We start from the raw sequence: 27,052 nt of genomic DNA, 5'->3' as shown, positions 1-27,052 counted from the left end.
CCTTCCGAAAAAATTTTAAAAAATCCCAAACCCAAAAAGTTTCAAAAATCGTGAAAAATAGAAAACGAGTCATCTTGCCATGAAACTTCACGTGAAGGCTTAAGGGACCATTGTATGAACTTAAAAGCCATAAAAATGGCATTGGCACGTAGAAATATGAAGATGTACCTAAACCCACCTACCATCCTATCGATCCACGGCTTGCGCATCCTATCTCTTTGGCCGACGTAGTGCCCGCCCGCTCGTTTCGTCGACTGGCTTAGGCATACAGAGTTCATTCCCAGTCTAAGATTGGACCAGACAGAGGGTTGTGGCAGCAGGATTGGCAGCACGCCGAGGGGGACCCGACCAATCCTCGGCTTGCGCATCCCGCTCCTTTGGCCGACTGAGCGCCCACACACTTGTTTCGTGGGTTGAGTTAGGCATACGGAGTTCATTCCCAATCTAAGCATACAGAGTTCACTCCCAGTCTAAGATCGGACCAGACCGAGGGTTGTGCCAGCACATTCTGGGCTCGGGCATTGCTGGGGAACCTGACCGACGACATTCGGGTTTCGACGATCGAGGGGGCAGGGGGTGTGTGCACATGATGTGCGATGGGTGCTGGTACGTGGCCCTTATATTGGCCCCTTATCCCCCATCAAACCTCGAGAACTCACACCCCCTTAAAGAGCATTTGAGATTTTACAGGTTTGCTGCCAGTAGCCATTAAAGTGTCTGAAATGGGAACACTTTTTTCAAATGGTCACAAAATCTTGTACATTGTGAGTTTTTAGCTGAATTGTTTTGTGCATGCCAACAAAAATACAAGGATCACGTCTACCAAGTTTGGGGCCAAAACTCCTTCCGAAAAAATTTTAAAAAATCCTGAATCGCAAAAAGTTTGAAAAATTGTCAAAAATAGAAAACGAGTCGTCTTGCCATGAAACTTCACGTGAAGGCTTAAGGGACCATTGTATGAATTTACAAGCCATAAAAATGGCATTGGCATGCAGAAATATGAAGATGTGCCTAAACCCACTTACCACCCTATCGATCCATGGCTTGCGCATCCCGCCTCTCTGGCCGACGTAGTGCTCGCCCGCCCGCCCGCCCGCCCGCTCGTTCCATCGGTTGGCTTAGGCATATGGAGTTCATTCCCAGTCTAAGATCGGACCGGACCGAGGGTTGCGGCAGCAAATGCTGGGCTTGGGCATTTGAAAATCGTAAAAAGTTTTGAAAATCGTGAAAAATAGAAAACGAGTCGTCTTGCCATGAAACTTCACGTGAAGGCTTAAGGGACCATTGTATGAATTTACAAGCCATAAAAATGGCATTGGCATGCAAAAATATGAAGATGTGCCTAAACCCACCTGCCACTCTATCGATCCATGGCTTGCTTATCCCGTCTGTTTGGCTGGCGTAGTGCCCACCCGCCTGCTCACCCGCTCGTTTCATCGGTTGGCATAGGCATACGGAGTTCATTCCCAGTCTAAGATCGGACCGAACCGAGGGTTACAGTAGCAGGATCGGTACCACGTAAAGGGGGACCTGGCCAATCCCCGACAAAATGTAAAGGAGGACTTGGCTGATCCTCGGCTTACGCATCCTGCCCCTCTGGCTGGCTAAGCGCCCGCACGCTCATTTTGTGGGTTGACTTAGGCATACGGAGTTCATTCCCAGTCTAAGCATACGGAGTTCATTCCCAGTCTAAGATCAGACAGGACTAAGGATTGCGGCAGCACAAGCTAGGCTTGGGCATTTGCTGGTGCCGCATTTTTCTTCACCGGGGTACCATCGTCGGAGCATCACCGGAGAACCTGATCGGCGGTATAGGGGTTCCGACGATCGGGGGGCCTGACGGGGGTGTGCACACATGATGTGAGATGGGTGCTGGTACTTGGCCCTTATATTGGCCCCCTATCCGTCAACAAACCTTGAGAACTCACACCCCCTTAAAGAGCATTTGAGATTTTACAAGTTTGCTGCTATTTGCCATTAAAGTGTCTAAAATGGGGACACTTTTTTCAAATGGTCACATAATCTTGTACACTTCGAGTTTTTAGCTGAATTTTTTTGTGCATGCCAACACAAATGCAAGAATCACGTCCACCAAGTTTTGGGCCAAAACTCCTTCCGAAAAAATTTTAAAAAATCCCGAACCATAAAAAGTTTGAAAATTCTTGAAAAATAGAAAACGAGTCGTCTTGCCATGAAACTTCACGTGAAGGCTTAAGGGACCATTGTATGAATTTATAAGCCATAAAAATATCATTGGCTTGCAGAAATATGAAGATGTGCCTAAACCCACCTACCAACCTATCGATCCACGGCTTGCGCATCCCGTCTCTCTGGCCGACGTAGTGCCCGCCCGCCCGCTCATTTCGTCGGTTGGCTTAGGCATACGGAGTTCATTCCTAGTCTAAGATTGGACCAGACCGAGCGATGTAGCAGCAGGATTGATAGCATGCAAAGGGGGACCCGATCGATCCCCGACTTGTGCATCTTGCCCCTCTGGCAGGCTGAGCGCCCACACGCTCGTTTCATGGGTTGACTTAGGCATACGTAGTTCATTCCCAGTCTAAGCATACGAAGTTCATTCCCAGTCTAAGATCAGACCAGACTGAGGGTTACGGTAGCACATGCTAGGCTCGGGCATGTGCTGGTGCCGCATTTTTCTTCGTCGAGACACCATTGCCGGAGCATTGCCGGAGAACCTGACCGGTGGCATTGGGGTTCCGGCATCGGGGGGGGCAAGGGGTGTGCACAGATGATGTGCGATGGGTGCTGGTACTTGGCCCTTATATTGGCCCTCTATCCCTCATCAAACCTCAAGAACTCACACCCCCTTAAAGAGCATTTTAGATTTTACAGGTTTGTTGCCAGTAGGCATTAAAGTGTCTGAAATGGGGACACTTTTTTCAAATGGTCACAAAATCTTGTACACTTCGAGTTTTTAGCTGAATTTTTTTGTGCATGCCAAAAAAAATACAGGGATCACGTCTACCAAGTTTGGGGCCAATACTCCTTCCAAAAAAATTTTAAAAAATCCCAAACCTTAAAAAGTTTCAAAAATCATGAAAAATAGAAAACGAGTCGTCTTGCCATGAAACTTCACGTGAAGGCTTAAGGGACCATTGTATGAATTTACAACCAAAAAAATGGCATTGGCATGCAGAAATATGAAGATGTGCCTAAACCCACCTACCACCCTATCGATCCACGGCTTGCGCATCCTGTCTCACTGGCCGGTGTAGTGCCCACCCGCCCGCCCGCCCACTCGTTTCATCGGTTGGCTTAGGCATACGGAGTTCATTCCCAGTCTAACATCAAATTGAACTGAAGGTTCCAGCAGCAGGATCGGCAGCACGCAAAGGGGAACCCGGTCGATCCCCGGCTTGCGCATCCTGCCCCTCTGGCCGACTAGGCGCCCGCACGCTTGTTTCGTGGGTTGACTTAGGCATACCGAGTTCATTCCCAGTCTAAGCGTATGGAGTTCATTCCAGTCTAAGATCGGAGCAGACCGAGGGTTGCGGCAGCAGATGCTGGGCTCGAGCATGTGCTGGTACCACATTTTTCTTCACCGAGGCACCATCGTCGGAGCATCGTCGGAGAACCTGACTGACGGCATTGGGGTTCCGGCGATCGGGGGGGCCGGGGGGGTGTGCGCACATGATGTGTGATGGGTGCTGGTATTTGGCCTTTATATTGGCCCTCTATCCCTCATCAAACCTTGAGAACTCACACCCCCTTAAAGAGCATTTGAGATTTTACAGGTTTGCTGCCAGTAGCCATTAAAATGTCTGAAATGGGCAAACTTTTTTCAAACGGTCACAGAATCTTGTACACTTCGTGTTTTTAGCTGAATTTTTTTGTGCATGCCGACAAAAATACAATGGTCAAGTCCACCAAGGTTGGGGCCAAAACTCCGTCTGAAAAAATTTTAAAAAATCCAAACCGTAAAAAGTTTCAAAAATCATGAAAAATAAAAAACGAGTCGTCTTGCCATGAAACTTCACGTGAAGGCTTAAGGGACCATTGTATGAATTTACAAGCCATAAAAATGGCATTGGCATGCAGAAATATGAAGATGTGCGTAAACCCACCTACCACCCTATCGATCCACGGTTTGTTCATCTCGTCTCTCTGGCCGGCGTAGTGCCCTCTCGCCCGCCCACTCGTTTCGTCGGTTGGCTTATGCATACGGAGTTCATTCAGAGTCTAAGATTGGACCAGACTGAGGGTTGCGGTAGCAGGATCGACAGCACGCAGAGGGGGACCCGACCGATCCCCGGCTTGCACATCCCGCCCCTCTGGCCGGCTGAGTGCCCGTACGCTCGTTTCGTGGGTTCACTTAGGCATACGGAGTTGATTCCCAATCTAAGATCAGACTGGATGGAGGGTTGCGGTAGCACATGCTGGGCTCGGGCATGTGCTGGTGCTGCATTTTTCTTCGTCGGGGCACCATCGTCGGAGCATCGCCAGAGAACCTGGCCGGCGGCAATGGGTTTCCGATGATCGGGGGGCCGGGGGGTGTGCACACGTGATGTGTGATGGGTGCTGGTACTTGGCCCTTATATTGGCCCCCTATCCCTCATCAAACCTCGAGAACTCACCACCCCTTAAAGTGCATTTGAGATTTTATAGGTTTGCTGCCAGTAGCCATTAAAGTGTCTGAAATGGGCACACTTTTTTCAAATGGTCACAAAATCTTGTACACTTCGAGTTTTTAGCTGAATTTTTTTGTGCATGAAAACAAAAATATAAGGATCACGTCTACCAAGTTTGGGGCCAAAACTCCTTCTGACAAAATTTTAAAAATCCCGAACCGTAAAAAGTTTTAAAAATCATGAAAAATAGAAAATGACTCGTCTTGCCATGAAACTTCACGTGAAGGCTTAAAGGACCATTGTATGAATTTACAGGCCATAAAAATGGCATTGGCACGTAGAAATATGAAGATGTGCCTAAACCCACGTACCACCCTATCGATCCACGGCTTGCGCACCACGTCTTTCTGGCCGGCGTAATGCTCACCCGCCTGTCGGCACGCCCGCTACTTTCGTCGGTTGGCTTAGGCTTACAGAGTTCAATCCCAATCTAAGACCGGACCAGACCGAGGGTTGCGGCAGCAGGATCGGTAGCACGAAGAGGGGGACCCGAACGATCGTCGGCTTGCGCATCTCGCCCCTCTGGCCGATTGAGCACCTGCACGCTCGTTTCGTGGGTGGACTTAGGCATACGGAGTTCATTCCCAGTCTAAGATCAGACCAGACCGAGGGTTGCGGCAGCACATGCTGGGCTCCGGCATGGGCTGGTGTGGCATTTTTCTTCACCGGGGCACCATCATCGGAGCATCAGCGGAGAACCTGACCGGCGACATTGTGGTTTCGGCGATCGAGGGGCCGGGGGGGTGTGCGCACATGATGTGCGATGGGTGCTTGCACTTGGCCCTTATGTTGGCCCCCTATCGCTCATCAAACCTCAAGAACTCACAACCCCTTACAGAGCATTTGAGATTTTACAGGTTTGCTGCCAGTAGCCATTAAAGTGTCAGAAATGGGGACACTTTTTTCAAATGGTCACAAAATCTTGTACACTTCGAAGTTTTGGCTGATTTTTTTTGTGCATGAAAACAAAAATATAAGGATCACGTCTACCAAGTTTGGAGCCAAAACTCCTTCCGAAAAAATTTTAAAACATCCCGAACCGCAAAAAGTTTTAAAAATCATGAAAAATAGAAAATGACTCGTCTTGTCATGAAACTTCACGTGAAGGCTTAAAGGACCATTGTATGAATTTGCAGGCCATTAAAATGGCATTGGCACGCCGAAATATGAAGATGTGCCTAAACCCACATACCACCCTATCGATCCACAACTTGTGCATCCCGTCTCTCTGGCCGACGTAGTGCTCGCCCGTCCGCCGGCCTGCCCGCTAGTTTCGTCAGTTGGCTTAGGCATACGGAGTTCATTCCCAGTCTAAGATTGTACCGGACCAAGGGTTGCGGCAGCAGGATCGACAGGAGGAAGAGGGGGATTGTGCTGGTGCTGCATTTTTCTTCGCCGGGGCACCATCATCGGAGAACCTGACTGACGGTATTGGGGTTTTGGTGATCAGGGGGGCCGAGGGGGGTGTGGTTACATGATATGCGATGGGTGCTGGTACTTGGCCCTTATATTGGACCCCTATCCCTCATCAAACGTCAAGAACTCACACCCCCTTAAAGAGCATTTGAGTTTTACAGGTTTGCTGCTAGTAGCTATTAAAGTGTCTGAAATGGGGACCATTTTTTTTTTAAATAGTCACAAAATCTTGTACACTTCGAGTTTTTAGCAGAATTTTTTTGTGCGTGCCAACAAAAATACAAGGATCACGTCTACCAAGTTTGGGACCAAAACTCTATCTGAAAAAATTTTAAAAAATCCCGAACCGAAAAAAGTTTTGAAAGTCGTGAAAAATAGAAAACGAGTCGTCTTGCCATGAAACTTCATGTGAAGGTTTAAGGGACCATTGTATGAATTTACAAGCCATAAAAAGGCATTGGTATGCAGAAATATGAAGATGTACCTAAACCCACCTACCATTCTATCGATCCACGGCTTGCGCATCCCGTCTTTCTGGCCGGCGTAGTGCTCGCCCGCCCGCCCGCCCGCTCGTTTTGTCGGTTGGCTTAGGCATACAGAGCTCATTCCCAGTCTAAGATCACACCAGGTTGAGGGTTGTGGTAGCAGGATTGACAGCATGTAGAGAGGGTCTCGATCGATCCCCGTCTTGCGCATCCCGCCCCTTTGGTCGGCTGAGCGCCCGCACGCTCGTTTCGTGGGTTAACTTAGGCATACGGAGTTCATTCCCAGTCTAAGCATACGGAGTTCATTCCCAGTCTAAGATCGAACTGGACTTAGGGTTTCGATAGCACATGCTGGGCTCGGGCATGTGCTGGTGCCACATTTTTCTTCACTGGGCACCATTGTCGAAGCATCACCGAAGAACCTGACCGGCGGTATTGGGGTTCCGACGATCGAGGGGGCGGGGGGTGTGTGCAAATGATGTGCGATGGTTGCTGGTACTTGGCCCTTATATTGGCCCCCTATCCCTCATCAAACCTCAAGAAGTCACACCCCCTTAAAGAGCATTTGAGATTTTACAGGTTTACTGCCAGTAGCCATTAAAGTGTCCGAAATGGGGACACTTTTTTCAAATGGTCACAAAATCTTGTACACTTCGAATTTTTAGCTAAATTTTTTTATGCATGCTAAAAAAAGTACAACGATCAAATATATCAAGTTTGGGGCCAAAACTCCTTCCAAAAAATTTTTAAAAAATCTCGAACCGCAAAAAGTTTCAAAAATCATGAAAAATAGAAAATGAGTTGTCTTGCCATGAAACTTCACATGAAGGCTTAAGGGACCATTGTATGAATTTACAAGCCATAAAAATGGCATTGGCATGCAGAAATGTGATGATGTGCCAAAACCCACCAACCACCCTATCGATACACGGCTTGCGCATCCCGTCTCTCTGGCCGGCGTAGTGCCTGCCTGACCGTCTGTCCACTTGTTTCATCCATTGGCTTAGGCATACGGAGTTCATTCCTAGTCTAAGATCGTACCGGACCGAGGGTTGTGTTAGCAGGGGGTCGGGGGGTGTGCGCACATGTTGTGCGATGGGTACTAGTACTCGGCCCTTATATTGGCCCCCTATCCCTCATCAAACCTCGAGAACTCACACTCCCTTAAAGAGCATTTGAGATTTTACAGGTTTGCTGCCAGTAGCCATTAAAGTGTCTGAAATGGGGACACTTTTTTCAAATGGTCACAAAATCTTGTACACTTTGACTTTTTAGCTGAATTTTTTTATGCATGCCAACTAAAATACAAGGATCATGTCTACCAAGTTTGGGGCCAAAACTCCTTCCGAAAAAATTTTAAAAAATCCCAAACCGCAAAATATTTCAAAAATCGTGAAAAATAGAAAATGAGTCGTCTTGCCATGAAACTTCACGTAAAGGCTTAAGGGACCATTGTATGAATTTACAAGCCATAAAAATGGCATTGGCACGCAGAAATATGAAGATGTGCCTAAACCCACCTGCCACCCTATTGGTCCACGGCTTACACATCCCGTCTTTGTGGCCGGCTGCCCGCCCGCTCGTTTCGTCGGTTGGCTTAGGCATACGGAGTTCATTCCCAGTCTAAGATCACACCTGACAGAGGGTTGTGGCAGTAGGATTGGCAGCACACAGAGGGGGACCTGGCCGATCCCTGGCTTGCGCATCCCGCCCCTTTGGCCGACTGAGCACCCACACGCTCATTTCGTGGGTTGACTTAGGCATACGGAGTTCATTCCCAGTCTTAGCATACGGAGTTGATTCCCAGTCTAAGATCAGACTGGGCCGAGGGTTGTGGTAGCACATAATGGGCTCGGGCATGTATTGGTGCTGCATTTTTCTTCATCGGGGCACCATCATCGGAGCATTGCTGGAGAACCTGACCGACGGCATTGGGGTTCCGACGATCGTGGGGGTCGGGGGGAGGGTATGCGCACATGATGTGAGATGGGTGCTGGTACTTGGCCCTTATATTGGCCCCCTATCCCTCATCAAACCTTGAGAACTCGCACCCCCTTAAAGAGCATTTGAGATTTTACAGGTTTGCTGCCAGTAGCCATTAAAGTGTCTGAAATGGGGACACTTTTTTCAAATGGTCACAAAATCTTGTACACTTCGAGTTTTTAGCTGAATTTTTTTTTGCATGCCAACAAAAATACAAGGATCACGTTTACCAAGTTTGGGGTGAAAACTCCTTCTGAAAAAAATTTAAAAAATCCTAAACCGCAAACAGTTTCAAAAATCCTAAAAAATAGAAAATGAGTCGTCTTGCCATGAAACTTCATGTGAAGGCTTAAGGGACCATTGTATGGATTTACAAGCCATAAAAATGGCATTGGCACATAGAAATATGAAGATGTGCCTAAACCCACCTACCACCCTATCGATCCACGGCTTGCACATCCTGTCTCTCTGGCCGACGTAGTGCCTGCCCGCCTGCTTGTTTCATCCATTGGCTTAGGCATACGGAGTTTATTCCTATTCTAAGATCGTACCGAACCGAGGGTTGCGTCAGCAGGGGGTCGGGGGTGTGCGCACATGTTGTGCGATGGGTGCTGGTACTTGGCCCTTATATTGGCCCCCTATCCCTCATCAAACCTCGAGAACTCACACTCCCTTAAAGAGCATTTGAGATTTTACAGGTTTGCTGCCAGTAGCCATTAAAGTGTCTGAAATGTGGACACTTTTCAAATGGTCACAAAATCTTGTACACTTTGAGTTTTTAGCTGAATTGTTTTGTGCATGCCAACAAAAATACAAGGATCATGTTTGCCAAGTTTGGGGTGAAAACTCCTTCCGAAAAAAATTTAAAAAATCCTAAACTGCAAACAGTTTCAAAAATCCTGAAAAATAGAAAACGAGTCGTCTTGCCATGAAACTTCACGTGAAGGCTTAAGGGACCATTGTATGGATTTACAAGCCATAAAAATGGCATTGGCACGTAGAAATATGAAGATGTGCCCAAACCCACCTACCACCCTATTGATCCACGGCTTGTGCATCCTGTCTCTCTCGTCGGCGTAGTGCCTGCCCGCCTGCCCAGCCGCTCGTTTCGTCGGTTGGCTTAGGCATACGGAGTTCATTCCCAGTCTAAGATCAGACCAGACCGAGGGTTACAGCAGCACATGTTGGGCTCGGGCATGTGTTGGTGCCATATTTTCTTTGTCGGGGCGCCATCGTCGGAGAACCTGACAGACGACATTGGGGTTCCGACGATTGGGGGGGTCAGGGGGAGGGTGTGCGCATATGATGTGCGATGGGTGCTGGTACTTGGCCCTTATATTGGCCCCTTATCCTTCATCAAACCTCGAGAACTCACACCCCCTTAAAGAGCATTTGAGATTTTACAGGTTTGCTGCCAGTAGCCATTAAAGTGTCTGAAATGGGGACACTTTTTTCAAATGGTCACAAAATCTTGTACACTTTGAGTTTTTAGCTGAATTTTTTTGTGCATGCCAATAAAAATACAAGGATCACGTCTACCAAGTTTGGGGCTAGAAATCCTTCTGAAAAAATTTTAAAAAATCCCAAACCGCAAAAAGTTTCAAAAATTGTGAAAAATAGAAAACGAGTCGTCTTGCCAAGAAACTTCACGTGAAGGCTTAAGGGGCCATTGTATCAATTTACAAGCCATAAAAATGGCATTGGCATGCAAAAATATGAAGATGTGCCTAAACCCACCTACCACCCTATTGATCCACGGCTTGCGCATCCCGTCTCTCTGATCGGCGTAGTGCTCGCCCGCCTGCTCGTTTCGTCGGTTGGCTTAGGCATACGGAGTTCATTCCCAGTCTAAGATCGGACCAGACTGAGGGTTGTGGCAGCAGGATTGATAGCACGTAGAGTGGGACCAGGCCCATCCCCGGCTTGCGCATCCCACCCCTCTGGCCGACTGAGCACCCACACGCTTGTTTCGTGGGTTGACTTAGGCATACGGAGTTCATTGCCAGTCTACGCATACGAAGTTGATTCCCAGTCTAAGATCGGACCGGACCGAGGTTTGCGGCAGCACATGCTGGGTTCGGGCATGTGTCGGTGCTGCATTTTTCTTCGTCGGGGCACCATCGCCGGAGCATTACCGGAGAACCTGATCGGCGGTATTGGGGTTCTGGCGATCGGGGGGGCCGGAGGGGGTGTGCGCCCATGATGTGCGATGGGTGCTGGTACCTGGCCCTTATATTGGCCACCTATCCCTCATCAAACCTCGAGAAGTCACACCCCTTTAAAGAGCATTTGAGATTTTACAAGTTTGCTGCCAATAGCCATTAAAGTGTCTGAAATGGGGACACTTTTTTCAAATGGTCACAAAAATCTTATACACTTCGAGTCTTTAGTTGAATTTTTTTGTGCAAGCCAACAAAAATACAAGGTTCACGTCTACCAAGTTTGGGGCCAAAACTCCATCCGAAAACATTTTAAAAAATCTCGAACCGCGAAAAGATTTGAAAATCGTGAAAAATAGAAAACGAGTTGTCTTGCCATGAAACTTTACGTGAAGGCTTAAGGGACCATTGTATGAATTTACAAGCCATAAAAATGGCATTGGCACACGGAAATATGAAAATGTGCCTAAACCCACCACCACCCTATCGATCCACGCTTGCGCATCCCGTCTCTCTGGTTGGCTTAAGCATACGAAATTCATTCCCAATCTAAGATTGAACCGAACCAAGGGTTGTAGTAGTAGGATTGACAGGATGCAGAGGGTGACCCGGTCGATCCCCAACTTACGCATCCCATCCCTCTGGCCAGCTGAGCGCCCGCACGCTCGTTTCATGGGTTGACTTAGGCATACGGAGTTCATTCCCAGTTTAAGCATACAGAGTTCATTCCCAGTCTAAGATCGGATCGAACTGAGGATTTCGGTAGCACATGCTGGGCTTGGGCATGTGCTGGGGCCGCACATGCTGGGCTTGGGCATGCTAGACTTGGGCTTGGGCATGTACCGGGGCACCATCGCTGGAGCATCGTTGGAGAACCTGACCGACGGCATTGGGGTTCCAGCGATCGGGAGGGCTGGGGGTGTCGCACATGATGTGCGATGGGTGCCAGTACTCCTTATATTGGCCCCCTATCACTCATCAAACCTCGAGAACTCACACACCCTTAAAGAGCATTTGAGATTTTACTGGTTTGCTGCTAGTAGCCATTAAAGTGTCTGAAATGGGGACACTTTTTTCAAATGGTCACAAACTCTTGTACACTTCGAGTTTTTAGCTAAATTTTTTTATGCATGCCAACAAAAATACACGGACCATGTCTACCAAGTTTAGGGCCAAAACTCCTTCTGAAAAAATTTTAAAAAATCCCGAACCGCAAAAAGTTTTGAAAATCGTGAAAAATAGAAAACGAGTCGTCTTGCCGTGAAACTTCACGTGAAGGCTTAAGGGACCATTGTATGAATTTACAAGCCACAAAAATGGCATTGGCACGCAGAAATATGAAGATGTGCCTAAACCCACCTACCACCCTATTGATCCACGGCTTGCGCATCTCGTCTCTCGACCGATGTAGTGCCTGCTCGCCCGTCCGCCCGCTCATTTCGTCGGTTGGCTTAGGCATACGAAGTTCATTCCTAGTCTAAGATCAGACCGGACTGAAGGTTGTGGTAGTAGGATCAGTAGCACGCAGAGGGAGACCTGACCGATCCTCGATTTACGTATCCCGCCCCTCTGGCCGGCTGAGTACCCGCACGCTCATTTCGTGGGTTGACTTAGGCATACGGAGTTCATTCCATTCTAAGCATAAGGAGTTCATTCCCAGTCTAGGATCAGACCGAACCGAAGGTTGCGGTTGCACATGCTGGGCTCGGGCATGTGCTGGTGCGGCATTTTTCTTCGTCGGGGCACTATCGCTGAAGCATCGTCGGAGAACCTGACCGACGGCATTAGGGTTCCGACGATCGGGTGGGCCGAGGGGGGTGTGCACACATGATGTGCAATGGGTGCTGGTACTTGGCCCTTATATTGGCCCCCTATCCCTCATCAAACCTTGAGAACTCACACCCCCTTAAAGAGCATTTGAGATTTTACAGGTTTGCTGCCAGTAGCCATTAAAGTGCCTGAAATGGGGACATTTTTTTCAAATGGTCACAAAATCTTGTACAGTTCGAGTTTTTAGCTGATTTTTTTGTGCATGCCAACAAAAATACAAGGATCACGTCTACCAGGTTTGGGGCCAAAACTCCTTCCGAAAAAATTTTAAAAAATCCCGAACCACAAAAAGTTTCAAAAATCATGAAAAATAGAAAACGAGTCGTCTTGCCATGAAACTTCACGTAAGGCTTAAGGGACCATTGGATGAATTTACAAGCCATAAAAATGGCATTCACATGTAGAAATATGAAGATGTGCCTAAACCCACCTACCACCCTATCGATCCATGACTTGCGCATCCCGTCTCTCTGGTCGACGTAGTGCCCACCCGCCCACCCGCTCGTTTCGTCGGTTGGCTTAGGCATTCCTAGTTCATTCCCAGTCTAAGATTGGACCGGATCGAGGGTTGTGGCAGCAAGATCGGTAGCACGCAGAGGGGGACCCGACCGATCTCCGGCTTGCGCATCCTGCCCCTCTAGCCGGCTGAGCACCCGCACACTCATTTAATGGGTTGACTTAGGCATACAGAGTGCATTCCCATTCTAAGATCAGACCGGACCAAGGGTTACGGTAGCAGGATCGACAGCATGCAAAGGGGGACTCGACCGATCCCCGGCTTAGGCATATAGAGTTCATTCCCAGTCTAAGATCGGACTGAATCGAGGGTTACGATAGTACATGCTGGGCTCAGGCATGTGCTCTGCTGCATTTGTCTTCATCGGGGCACCATCGTCGGAGCATCGTTGGAGAACCTAACCGGCGACATTAGGGTTCCGACGATCTGAGGGGCCGGGGGGTGTGCACCCTTGATGTGTGATGGGTGCTGGCACTTGGCCCTTATATTGGCCCCCTATCCCTCATCAAACCTCAAGAACTCACACCCCCTTAAGGAGCATTTCAGATTTTATAGGTTTGCTGCCAGTAGCCATTAAAGTGTCTGAAATGGAGACACTTTTTCAAATGGTCAAAAATCTTGTACACATCGATTTTCTAGCTGAATTTTTTTATGCACACCAAAAAAAATACAAGGATCACGTCTACCAAGTTTGGGGCCAAAACTCCTACTGAAAAAATTTAAAAAAATCCCGAACCGTAAAAAGTTTTGAAAATCATGAAAAAAAGAAAACGAGTCGTCTTGCCATGAAACTTCACGTGAAGGCTTAAAGGACCATTGTATGAATTTACAAGCCATAAAAATGGTGCCCGCATGCTCATTTCGTGGGTTGACTTAGGCATACGAAGTTCATTCTAGTCTAAGCATACGGAGTTCATTCCCAGCCTAGGATCAGATCGGACCGAGGGTTACGGCAGTACATGCTGGGCTCGAGCATGAGCTGGTGCCGTATTTTTCTTCATCGAGGCACCATCGCCGGAGCATCACCAGAGAACCTGACCGACGGCATTGGGGTTCCGACGATCGGGGGGGCCGGGGGGGTGTGCGCACATGATGTGCGATGGGTGCTGGTACTTTGCCCTTATATTGGCCCCCTATCCCTCATCAAACCTCGAGAACTCACACCCCCTTAAAGATCATTTGAGATTTTACAGGTTTGCTGCTAGTAGCCATTAAAGTGTCTGAAATGGGGACACTTTTTTCAAATGGTCACAAAATCTTATACACTTCGAGTTTTTAGCTGAATTTTTTTGTGCATGCCAAAAAAAATACAAGGATCACGTCTACCGAGTTTGGGGCAAAAAATGCTTCTGAAAAAATTTTAAAAAATCCCAAACCATAAAAAGTTTCAAAAATAGTGAAAAATAGAAAAAGAGTCGTCTTGCCATGAAACTTCACGTGATGGCTTAAGGGACCGTTGTATGAATTTACAAGCCATAAAAATGGCATTGGCACATAGAAATATGAAGATGTGCCTAAACCCACAACCACCCTATCGATTCACGGCTTGCGCATCCCGTCTCTCTGGCCGGAGTAGTGCCCGCCAGCCCACCCGCCCGCTCGTTTCGTCGATTGGCTTAGACATACAGAGTTCATTCCCAGTCTAAGATGGGACCAGATCGAGGGTTGTGGCAGCAAGATCGACAGCACATAGAGGGGGACCCGATCAATCCTCGGCTTACGCAACCCGCCCCTCTGGCCAGCTAAGTGCCCGCACACTCGTTTCGTGGGTTGACTTAGGCATACGGAATTCATTCCCAGTCTAAGCATACAGAGTTCATTCCCAGTCTAAGATCAAATCGGACCGAGGGCTTTGACAGCAATGCTAGGCTCGGGCATGCGCTGGTGCCACATTTTTCTTCGTCGGGGCACCATCGCCGGAGCATCGTCGGAGAACCTGACCGGCGGCATTTGCGTTCTGGCGATCGGGGAGGCGGTGGGTGTGTGCACATGATGTGCGATGGGTGCTGGTAATTGGCCCTTATATTGGCCCCCTATCCCTCATCAAACCTCGAGAACTCACACCCCCTTAAAGAGCATTTGAGATTTTATAGGTTTGCTGCCAGTAGCCATTCAAGTGTCTAAAATAGGCACACTTTTTTCAAATGGTCACAAAATCTTGTAAAATTTGAGTTTTTAGCTGAATTTTTTGTGCTTGCCAAAAAAAATACAATGATCACTTCTACCAAGTTTGGGGCCAAAACTCCTTCCAAAAAAATTTTAAAAAATCTCGAACAGCAAAAAGTTTCAAAAATCGTGAAAAATAAAAAACGAGTCGTCTTGCCATGAAACTTCACGTGAAGGCTTAAGGGACCATTGTATGAATTTACAAGCCATAAAAATGGCATTGGCACATAGAAATATGAAGATGTGCCTCAACCAACTACCACCCTATCGATTCTCGTCTCTCTGGTCGACGTAGTGCCCGCTCGCCCACCCGCCCACTCGTTTCGTCGGTTGGCTTAGGCATACAGAGTTCATTCCCAGTCTAAGATGGGACCAGACCAAGGGTTGCAGTAGCAGGATTGGCAGCACACAGAGAAGAACCCGATCGATCCTCGACTTGTGCATCCCGCCCCTCTGGCCAGCTAAGCGCCCGTACGTTCGTTTTGTAGCTTGACTTAGGCATACGGAGTTCATTCCCAGTCTAAGATCGGATTGGACCGAGGGTTACGGCAGCACATGCTAGGCTCGAGCATGTGTAGGTGCCGTATTTTTCTTCATCGGGGTGCCATCACCGGAGCAACGCTAGAGAACCTGACCGACGGCATTGGGGTTCCGGCGATTGAGGGGGTCGGGGGGTGTGCGCACATGATGTGCGATGGGTGCTGGTACTTGGCCCTTATATTGGCCCCCTATCCCTCATCAAACCTTGAGAACTCACACCCCCTTAAAGAGCATTTGAGATTTTACAGGTTTACTGCCAGTAGCCACTAAAGTGTCTGAAATAGGGACTCTATTTTCAAATGATCACAAAATCTTGTACACTTCGAGTTTTTAGTTGAATTTTTTTTTGCAAGCCAAAAAAATTCAAGGATCACGTCTACCAAGTTTGGGGCCAAAAATCCATCCGAAAAAATTTTAAAAAATCTCGAACCTCAAAAAGTTTCAAAAATAGAGAAAAATAGAAAACGAGTCGTCTTGCCATGAAACTTCACGTGAAGGCCTAAGGGACCATTGTTTGAATTTACAAGCCATAAAAATGGCATTGGCACGCAGAGATATGAAGATTTGCCTAAACCCACCTACCACCCTATCGATCCACGGCTTGCGCATCCCATCTTTCTGGCTGACGTAGTGCCCGCCTGCCCGCCTGCCCGCTCGTTTCATCGGTTCACTTAGGCATACGAGGTTCATTCCCAATCTAAGATCAGACCAGACCGAGGGTTGTGACAGCAGGATCGGTAACATGCAGAGGGGGACCCGATCGATCTCCAGCTTGCGCATCCCACCCCTCTGGTCGGCTGAGCACCCGCTCGCTCGTTTTATGGGTTAACTTAGGCATACAGAGTTCGTTCCCAGTCTAAGCATATGAAGTTCATTCCCAGTCTATGATCGGACCAGATCAAGGGTTACGACAGCACATGCTGGGCTTAGGCAAGTGCTGGTGCCGCATTTTTCTTCGCCAGGGCACCATCGCCGGAGCATCTCCTGATATGCTTAGACTGGGAATGAACTCCATATGCTTAGACTGGGAATGAACTTCGTATGCCTAAGTCAACCCATGAAAAGAGTGTGCGGGTGCTCAGCCGGCCAGAGGGGCGGGATGCACAAGTCGGGGATCGGTCGGGTCCCCCTCTGCGTGCTGCCGATCCTGCAGCCGCAACCCTCAGTCCGATCTGATCTTAGACTGGGAATGAACTTCGTATGCCTAAGCCAACCGATGAAATGAGTGGGTAGACATGCGGGCAGGTGAGCACTACGTCGGCCAGAGAGACGGGATGCGTAAACCGTGAATCGATAGGGTGGTAGGTGGGTTTAGGCACATCTTCATATTTCTACGTGCCAATGCCATTTTTATCGATTGTAAATTCATAGAATGGTCCCTTAAGCCATCACGTGAAGTTTCATGGCAAGACGACTCGTTTTCTATTTTTCATGATTTTTGAAACTTTTTGCGGTTTGGGATTTTTTAAAATTTTTTCGGAAGGAGTTTTGGCCCCAAACTTGGTAGACGTGATCCTTGTATTTTTTTCGGCATGCACAAAAAAATTCAGCTAAAAACTCGAAGTGTGCAAGATTTTGTGACCATTTGAAAAAGGTGTCCCCATTTCAGACACTTTAATTGCTACTGGCAGCAAATCTGTAAAATCTCAAATGCTCTATAAGGGGGTGTGAGTTCTCAAGGTTTGATGGGGGATAGGGGGCCAATATAAGGGCTAGGTCACAGCACCCATCGCACATCATGTGCGCACACCCCCCGACCCCTTGATCGTCGGAACCCCAATGCCGACGGTCAAGTTCTCCGACGATGCTCTAGCGATAGTGTCCCGGTGAAGAAAAATGTGGCACCAGCACATGCCCGAGCCCAACATGTGCTGTCATAACCCTCGATCTGGTCTGATCTTAGACTGGGAATGAACTCCGTATGCTTAGACTGGGAATGAACTCCGTATGCCTAAGTCAACTCACGAAACAAGCGTGCGGGCGCTCAGTAGGCTAGAGGGGCGGGATACGCAAGTCGGGGGTCGGCCGGGTGCCCCTCTGCGTGCTGCCAATACTGCTACTGCAACCCTCAGTCTGGTGCAATCTTACACTGGGAATGAACTCCGTATGCCTAAGCCAATCGACGAAACGAGGGGGAGGGCACTACGCCAGCCAGAGAGACGGGATGCGCAAGTCGTGGATCGATAGGGTGGTAGGTCGGTTTAGGCACATCTTCATATTTCTGCATGCCAATGCCATTTTTATGGCTTGTAAATCATACAATGGTCCCTTAAGCCTTCACGTGAAGTTTCATGGCAAGACGACTTGTTTTCTATTTTTCACGATTTTTGAAACTTTTTACGGGTCGAGATTTTTTAAAATTTTTTCGGAAGGAGTTTTGGCCCCAAACTTGGTAGACATGATCCTTGTATTTTTTTTGGCATGCACAAAATATTTCAGCTAAAAACTCAAAGTGTACAAGATTTTGTGACCATTTCAAAAAAGGGTCCCCATTTCAGACACTTTAATGCCTACTGGCAGCAAACCTGTAAAATCTCAAATGCTCTTTAAGGGGGTGTGAGTTCTCAAGGTTTGATGAGGGATAGGGGGCCAATATAAGGGCCAAGTACCAGCACCCATCGCACATCATGTGCGCACACCCCCCCGGCCCCCCCGATCGTCGAAACCCCAATGTCGTCGGTCAGGTTCCCCGACGATGCTCCGACGATGGTGCCCCGATGAAGAAAAATACGGCACCAACACATGCCTGAGCCCAGCATGTGCTGCCGCAACCCTCGGTCCGGTCCGATCTTAGATTGGGAATGAACTTCGTAAGCCTAAGTCAACCCACAAAACGAGCGTGCGGGGGCTCAGCCGGCCAGAGAGGCGGGATGTGCAAGCCGGGGATCGGTCGGGTCCCCCTCTACGGGCTGCCGATCCTACTACCACAACCCTCGATCTGGTCCGATCATAGACTAGCAATGAACTCCGTATGCCTAAGCCAACCGACGAAATGAGCGGGCGGGCGGGCGGGTAGGCACTACACCGGCCAGAGAGACGGGATGCGCAAGCCGCGGATCGATAGAGTGGTAGGTGGGTTTAGGCACATCTTCATATTTCTGCATGCCAATGCCATTTTTATGGCTTGTAAATTCATACAATGGTCCCTTAAGCCTTCACTTGAAGTTTCATGGCAAGACGACTCGTTTTCTATTTTTCACAATTTTTGAAACTTTTTACGGTTCGAGATTTTTTTAAAATTTTTTCGGAAGGAGTTTTGGCCCCAAACTTGGTAGACGTGATCCTTGTATTTTTGTTGGCATGCACAAAATATTTCAGCTAAAAACTCCAAGTGTACAAGATTTTGTGACAATTTCAAAAAGGTGTCCCCATTTCAGACACTTTAATAGCTACTGGCAGCAAACCTGTAAAATCTCAAAAGCTCATTAAGGTGGTGTGAGTTCTCGAGGTTTGATGAGGGATAGGGGGCCAATATAAGAGCCAAGTACCAGCACCCATCACACATCATGTGCGCACACCCCCCCTCGGCCCCTCCGATCGTCGGAACCCCAATGCCGCCGGTCAGCTTCTCCAATGATGCTACGACGATGGTGCCCCGGTGAAGAAAAATGCAGCACCAGCACATGCTCGAGCCCAGCATGTGCTACCGTCAACCTTGGTCCGGTCTGATCTTAGACTGGGAATGAACTCCGTATGCTTAGACTGGGAATGAATGCCGTACGCCTAAGTCAACCCAGGAAACGAACGTGCCGGCGCTCAGCCGGCCAGAGGGGCGGGATGTGCAAGCCGGGGATGGGTCGGGTCCTCCTCTATGTGCTGTCGATCCTGCTATAGCAACCCTCGATCTGGTCCAATCTTAGACTAGGAATGAACTCCGTATTCCTAAGCAAACCGACGAAACAAGCGGGCGGACGGGCGGGCGGGCACTACATCGGCCAGAGAGACGGCATGCGCAAGCCGTGGATCGATAGGGTGGTAGGTGGGTTTAGGCACATCTTCATATTTCTACATCCCAATGCCATTTTTATGGCCTGTAAATTCATACAATGGTCCCTTATGCCTTCACGTGAAGTTTCATGGCAAGACGACTCGTTTTTTATTTTTCACGATTTTTGAAACTTTTTACGTTTCGAGATTTTTTAAAATTTTTTCGAAAGAAGTTTTGGCCCCAAACTTGGTCGATGTGATCCTTGTATTTTTGTTGGCAAGCACCAAAAAATTCAGCTAAAAACTCGAAGTGTACAAGATTTTGTGACCATTTGAAAAAAGTGTCCCCATTTTAGACTCTTTAAAGGCTATTGGCAGCAAACCTGTAAAATCTCAAATGCTCTTTAAGGGGGTCTGAGTTCTCGAGGTTTGATGAGGGATAGGGGGCTAATATAAGGGCCAAGTACCAGCACCCATCGCACATCATGTGCGCACACCCCCCGACGCCCCCGATCGTCGGAACCTCAATGCAGCCGGTCAGGTTCTCCGGTGATGCTCCGGCGATGGTACCCCGACGAAGAAAAATGCGACACCAGCACATGCCCAAGCCCAGCATCTGCTGCCGTAACCCTCGGTCCAATCCATTCTTAGACTGGGAATGAACTCCATATGCTTAGACTGGGAATCAACACCGTATGCCTAAGTCAACCCACGAAACGAGCGTGCGGGCGCTCAGCCGGCTGAGGGGCAGGATGCGTAAGCCGGGGATCGGACGGGTCCCCCTCTGCATGCTATCGATCCTACTACCGAAACCCTCAGTCCGATGCAATCTTAGACTAGGAATGAACTCCGTATGCCTAAGCCAACCGACGAAACGAGCGGGTTGGCGGGCACTACACCGCCCAGAGACACAAGATGCGCAAGCCGTGGATCGATAGGGTGCTAGGTGGGTTTAGGCACATCTTCATATTTCTACGTGCCAATGCCATTTTTATGGCTTGTAAATTCATAAAATGGTCCCTTAAGCCTTCACATGAAGTTTCATGGCAAGACGACTCGTTTTCTATTTTTCATGGTTTTTGAAACTTTTTGCGGTTCAAGATTTTTTAAAATTTTTTTGGAAGGATTTTTGGCCCCAAACTTGGTGGACGTGATCCTTGTATTTTTTTTGGCATGCAAAAAAAAATTCAGCTAAAAACTCGAAGTGTACAAGATTTTGTGACCATTTAAAAAAAAGTCCCCATTTCAAAAACTTTAATGCCTACTGGCAGCAAACCTGTAAAATCTCAAAAGCTCTTTAAGGGGGTGTGAGTTCTCAAAGTTTGATGAGGGATAGGGGGCCAATATAAGGGCCAAGTACCAGCACCCATCGCACATCATGTGCGCACACCCCCCGGCCCCCCCGATCGTCGAAACCCCAATGTCGTCGGTCAGGTTCCCCGACGATGCTCCGATGATGGTGCCCGATGAAGAAAAATACGGCACCAACACATGCTCGAGCCTAGCATATGCTGCTGCAACCCTCGGTCCGGTCCGATCTTAGACTGGGAATGAACTCCATATGCCTAAGTCAACCCATAAAACAAGCGTGCGGGTGCTTAGCCGGCCAGAGAGACGGGATGTGCAAGCCGGGGATCGATCGGGTTCCCCTCTACGTGCTACCGATCCTACTGCCGTAACCCTTGGTCCAGTCCAATCTTAGACTAGCAATGAACTCTGTATGCCTAAGCCAACCGACGAAACGAGCGGGCGGGCGGGTAGGCACTACGTCGGCCAGAGAGACAGGATGCGCAAGCCGCGGATCGATAGGGTGGTAGGTGGGTTTAGGCACATCTTCATATTTCTACATGCCAATGCCATTTTTATGGCTTGTAAATTCATACAATGGTCCCTTAAGCCTTCACTTGAAGTTTCATGGCAAGACGACTCGTTTTCTATTTTTCACAATTTTTGAAACTTTTTACGGTTCGGGATTTTTTTAATATTTTTTCGGAAGGAGTTTTAGCCCCAAACTTGGTAGACGTGATCCTTGTATTTTTTTTGGCATGCATAAAATATTTCAGCTAAAAACTCAAAGTGTACAAGATTTTGTGACCATTTCAAAAAAGTGACCCCATTTCAGACACTTTAATAGCTTCCGGCAGCAAACCTGTAAAATCTTAAAAGCTCTTTAAGGGGGTGTGAGTTCTCGAGGTTTGATGAGGGATAGGGGGCCAATATAAGGGCCAAGTACCAGCACCCATCACACATCATGTGCGCACACCCCCCCTCGGCCCCTCCGATCGCCAGAACCCCAATACCGTCGGTCAGCTTCTCGAACGATGCTACGGCGATGGTGCCCCGATGAAGAAAAATGCAGCACCAGCACATGCTCGAGCCCAGCATGTGCTACCGTAAACCTTGGTCAGGTCCGATATTAGACTGGGAATGAACTCCGTATGCTTAGATTGGGAATGAATGCCGTATGCCTAAGTTAACCCAGCAAATGAGTGTACGGGCGCTCAGCCGGCCAGAGGGGCGGGATGTGCAAGCCGGGGATCAGCCGTGTCCCCCTCTACGTGCTGTCGATCCTGCTACAGTAACCCTCGGTCTGGTCCAATCTTAGACTAGGAATGAACTCCGTATTCCTAAGCCAACCGACGAAACAAGCGGGCGGACGGACGGGCGGGCACTACGTCATCCAGAGAGACGGCATGCGCAAGCCGTGGATCGATAGGGTGGTAGGTTGGTTTAGGCACATCTTCATATTTCTACATGCCAATGCCATTTCTATGGCCTGTAAATTCATACAATTGTCCCTTATGCCTTCACGTGAAGTTTCATGGCAAGACGACTCGTTTTTTATTTTTCACGATTTTTGAAACTTTTTACGGTTCGGGATTTTTTAAAATTTTTTTGAAAGAATTTTTGGCCCCAAACTTGGTCGACGTGATCCTTGTATTTTTGTTGGCAGGCACAAAAAAATTCAGCTAAAAACTCGAAGTGTACAAGATTTTGTGACCATTTGAAAAAAGTGTCCCCATTTTAGACACTTTAAAGGCTATTGGTAGCAAACCTGTAAAATCTCAAATGCTCTTTAAGGGGGTGTGAGTTCTCAAGGTTTGATGAGGGATAGGGAGCTAATATAAGGGCCAAGTACCAGCACCCATCGCACATCATGTGCACACACCCCCCCGACGCCCCCGATCGTCGGAACCTCAATGCAGCCGGTCAGGTTCTCCGGTGATGCTCCGACGATGGTACCCCGACGAAGAAAAATGTGACACCAGCACATGCCAGAGCCCAGCATCTGCTAGTCCGATCCAATCTTAGACTGGGAATGAACTCTGTATGCTTAGACTGGGAATGAACACCGTATGCCTAAGTCAACCCACGAAACGAGCGTACGGGCGCTCAGCCGGCTGAGGGGCAGGATGCGCAAGCCGGGGATCGGACGGGTCCCCCTCTGCATGCTGTCGATCCTACTACCGAAACCCTCAGTCTGATCCGATCTTAGACTGGGAATGAACTCTGTATGCCTAAGCCAACTGACGAAACGAGCGGGTGGGCGGGCACTACGCCGCCCAGAGAGACGGGATGCACAAGCCGTGGATCGATAGGGTGCTAGGTGGGTTTAGGCACATCTTTATATTTCTATGTGCCAATGTAATTTTTATGGCTTGTAAATTCATACAATGGTCCCTTAAGCCTTCACATGAAGTTTGATGGCAAGACGACTCGTTTTCTGTTTTTCATGATTTTTGAAAGTTTCTACGGTTTGAGATTTTTTAAAATTGTTTCGGAAGGAGTTTTGGCCCCAAACTTGGTAGACATGATCCTTGTATTTTTTTTGGCATGCACAAAAAAATTCAGCTAAAAACTCGAAGTGTACAAGATTTTGTGACTATTTGAAAAAAGTGTCCCCATTTCAGACATTTTAATGGCTACTGGCAGCAAACCTATAAAATCTCAAATGCTCTTTAAGGGGGTGTGAGTTCTCGAGGATTGATAAAGGATAGGGGGCCAATATAAGGGCCAAGTACTAGCACCCATCGGACATCATGTGAGCATACCCCCCGGCCCGCTGGATCGCCAGAACCCCAATGCCGCCGGTCAAGTTCTCCGGTGATGCTCCGACGATGGTGCCCTGGTGAAGAAAAATGCGGCACCAGCACATGCCCGAGCCCAGCATGTGCTACTGTAACCCTCAGTCCGGTCCGATCTTAGACTCGGAATGAACTCCGTATGCCTAAGTCAACCCACGAAACGAGCGTGCAGGCGCTCAACTGGTAAGAGGTGCGGGATGTGCAAGCCGGGGATCGGTCGGGTCCCCCTCTATGTGCTATCGATCCGGCTGCTCAACCCTCGGTCTGGTCCGATCTTAGACTAGGAATCAACTCCGTACACCTAAGTCAACTAACGAAACGAGCGGGTGGGCGGGCGGGCGGGCACTACGTCGGCCAAAGAGACGGGATGCGCAAGCCGTGGATCGATAGGGTGGTAGGTGGCTTTAGGCACATCTTCATATTTCTGCATGGCAATGCCATTTTTATGACTTGTAAATTCATACAATGGTCCCTTAAGCCTTCACGTAAAGTTTCATGGCAAGACGACTCATTTTCTATTTTTCATGATTTTTGAAACTTTTTACGGTTCAGGATTTTTTAAAATTTTTTCAAAAGGAGTTTTGGCCCCAATCTTGGTTGACATGATCCTTGTATTTTTTGTGGCATGCACAAAAAAATTCAGCTAAAAACCCGAAGTGTACAAAATTTTGCGACCATTTGAAAAAAGTGTCCCCGTTTTAGACACTTTAATGGCTACTGGCAGCAAACCTGTAAAATCTCAAATGCTTTTTAAGGGGGTGTGAGTTCTCGAGGTTTGATGAGTGATAGGGGGCCAATATAAGGGCCAATTACCAGCACCCATCGTACATCATGTGCGCACACCCCCCGCCTCCCCGATCGCCGGAACGTAAATGCCGCCGGTCAGGTTCTCCGGCGATGCTCCGGCGATGGTGCCCCGACGAAGAAAAATGTGGCACCAGCACATGCCCAAGTCTAGCATTGCTATCAAAGCCCTTGGTCCGATTTGATCTTAGACTGGGAATGAACTCTGTATGCTTAGACTGGGAATGAACTCCGTATGCCTAAGTCAACCCATGAAACGAGTGTGCGAGCACTTAGCTGGCCAGAGGGGCGGGATGCGTAAGCCGAGGATTGATCGGGTCCCCCTCTATGTGCTGCCGATCCTGCTGCCACAACCCTCGGTCTGGTCGCATCTTAGACTGGGAATGAACTCTGTATGTCTAAGCCAATCGACGAAACGAGCGGGCGGGTGGGCTGACGGGCACTACTCCGCCAAAGAGACGGGATGCGCAAGCCGTGAATCGATAGGGTGGTTGTGGGTTTAGGCACATCTTCATATTTCTATGTGCCAATGCCATTTTTATGGCTTGTAAATTCATACAACGGTCCCTTAAGCGATCACGTGAAGTTTCATGGCAAGACGACTCGTTTTCTATTTTTCACTACTTTTGAAACTTTTTACGGTTCGGGATTTTTTAAAATTTTTTCGAAAGGAGTTTTTGCCCCAAACATGGTAGACGTGATCCTTGCATTTTTTTTGGCATGCACAAAAAAATTCGGCCAAAAACTCAAAGTGTACAAGATTTTGTGACCATTTCAAAAAAGTGTCCCCATTTTAGACACTTTAATAGCTACTGGCAGCAAACCTGTAAAATCTAAAATGATCTTTAAGGGGAAGAGAGTTCTCCAGGTTTGATGAGGGATAGGGGGCCAATATAAGGGCCAAGTACCAGCACCCATCGCACATCATGTGCGCACACCCCGGGGCCCCCCCGATCGTCAGAACCTCAATGCCGCCAATCAGGTTCTCTGACGATGCTCCGACGATGCTCCGACGATGCTGCCCCGACGAAGAAAAATGCAGCACCAGCACATGCTCGAGCCTAGCATGTGCTACCGTAACCCTCGATCCAGTCTGATCTTAGACTAGGAATGAACTCCGTATGCTTAGACTACGAATGAACTCCGTATGCCTAAGTCAACCCCCGAAACGGGCGTGCAAACGCTTACCCAGCCAGAGGGGCAGGATGCGCAAGCCAGGGATCGGCGGAGTCCCTCTTTGCGTGTTGCCGATCCTTCTACCATAACCATCAATCTGGTCTGATCTTAGACTGGGAATGAACTCGTATGCCTAAGCCAACCGACGAAATGAGTAAGCGGGCAGGCTGGCGGGCACTACGCCAGCCAGAGAGACGGGATGCACAAGCCGTGGATCGATAGGGTGGTAAGTGGGTTAGGCACATCTTCATATTTCTATGTGCCAATGCCATTTTTATGGCTTGTAAATTCATACAATGGTCCCTTAAGCCTTCACGTGAAGTTTCATGGCAACACGACTCGTTTTCTATTTTTCACGATTTTTAAAACTTTTTTCGGTTCGGAATTTTTTAAAATTTTTTTGAAAGGAGTTTTTGCCCCAAACTTGGTAGACGTGATCCTTGTATTTTTTTTTGGCATGCACAAAAAAATTCAGCCAAAAACTCAAAGTGTACAAGATTTTGTGACCATTTGAAAAAAGTGTCCCCATTTTAGACACTTTAATGGCTACTGGCAGCAAACCTGTAAAATCTCAAATGCTCTTTAAGAGGGTGTTAGCTCTCGAGGTTTGATGAGGGATAGGGGGCCAATATAAGGGCCAAGTACCAGCACCCATCGTACATCATGTGCGCACACCCCCCCGCCCCCCGATCACCGGAACCCCAATGCCGCCGGTCAGGTTCTCCAACGATGCTCCGATGATGGTGCCCCAACGAAGAAAAATGATGCACCAGCACATGCCCGAGCCTAGCATGTGCTGCCACAACCCTCGGTCCGGTCTGATCTTAGATTGTGAATGAACTCGTACGCTTAGATCGAGAATTAACTCCGTATGCCAAGTCAACCCATGAAACGAGCGTGCGAGCACTCAGTCGGCCAGAGGGGCGGGATGCGTAAGCCTGGGATCGACCGGGTCCCCCTTGGCTTCTGTCGCAACCCTCGATCCGATCTGATCTTAGACTGGGAATGAACTCCGTATGCCTAAGCCAATCGACGAAACGAGCGAGCGGGCGGGCGGACGGGCACTACGCCGGCCAGGGAGACGGGATGCACAAGCCGTGGATCGATAGGGTGGTAGGTGGGTTTAGGCACATCTTCATATTTCTGCATGCCAATGCCATTTTTATGGCTTGGAATTCATACAATGGTCCTTAAGCCTTCACATGAAGTTTCATGGCAAGACGACTCGTTTTCTATTTTTCACAATTTTCAAAACATTTTGCGGTTTGGGATTTTTAAAATTTTTTTGGAAGGAGTTTTGGGCCCAAACTTTGTA

Source organism: Durio zibethinus, chromosome 5 (genome assembly GCF_047325235.1).
Source record: "Durio zibethinus cultivar Kanyao isolate XHJ-2024 chromosome 5, ASM4732523v1, whole genome shotgun sequence".
Taxonomy (NCBI): domain Eukaryota; kingdom Viridiplantae; phylum Streptophyta; class Magnoliopsida; order Malvales; family Malvaceae; genus Durio; species Durio zibethinus.
The sequence above is the reverse complement of the archived record's forward strand: the minus strand, read 5'-3'. Positions refer to the sequence as shown.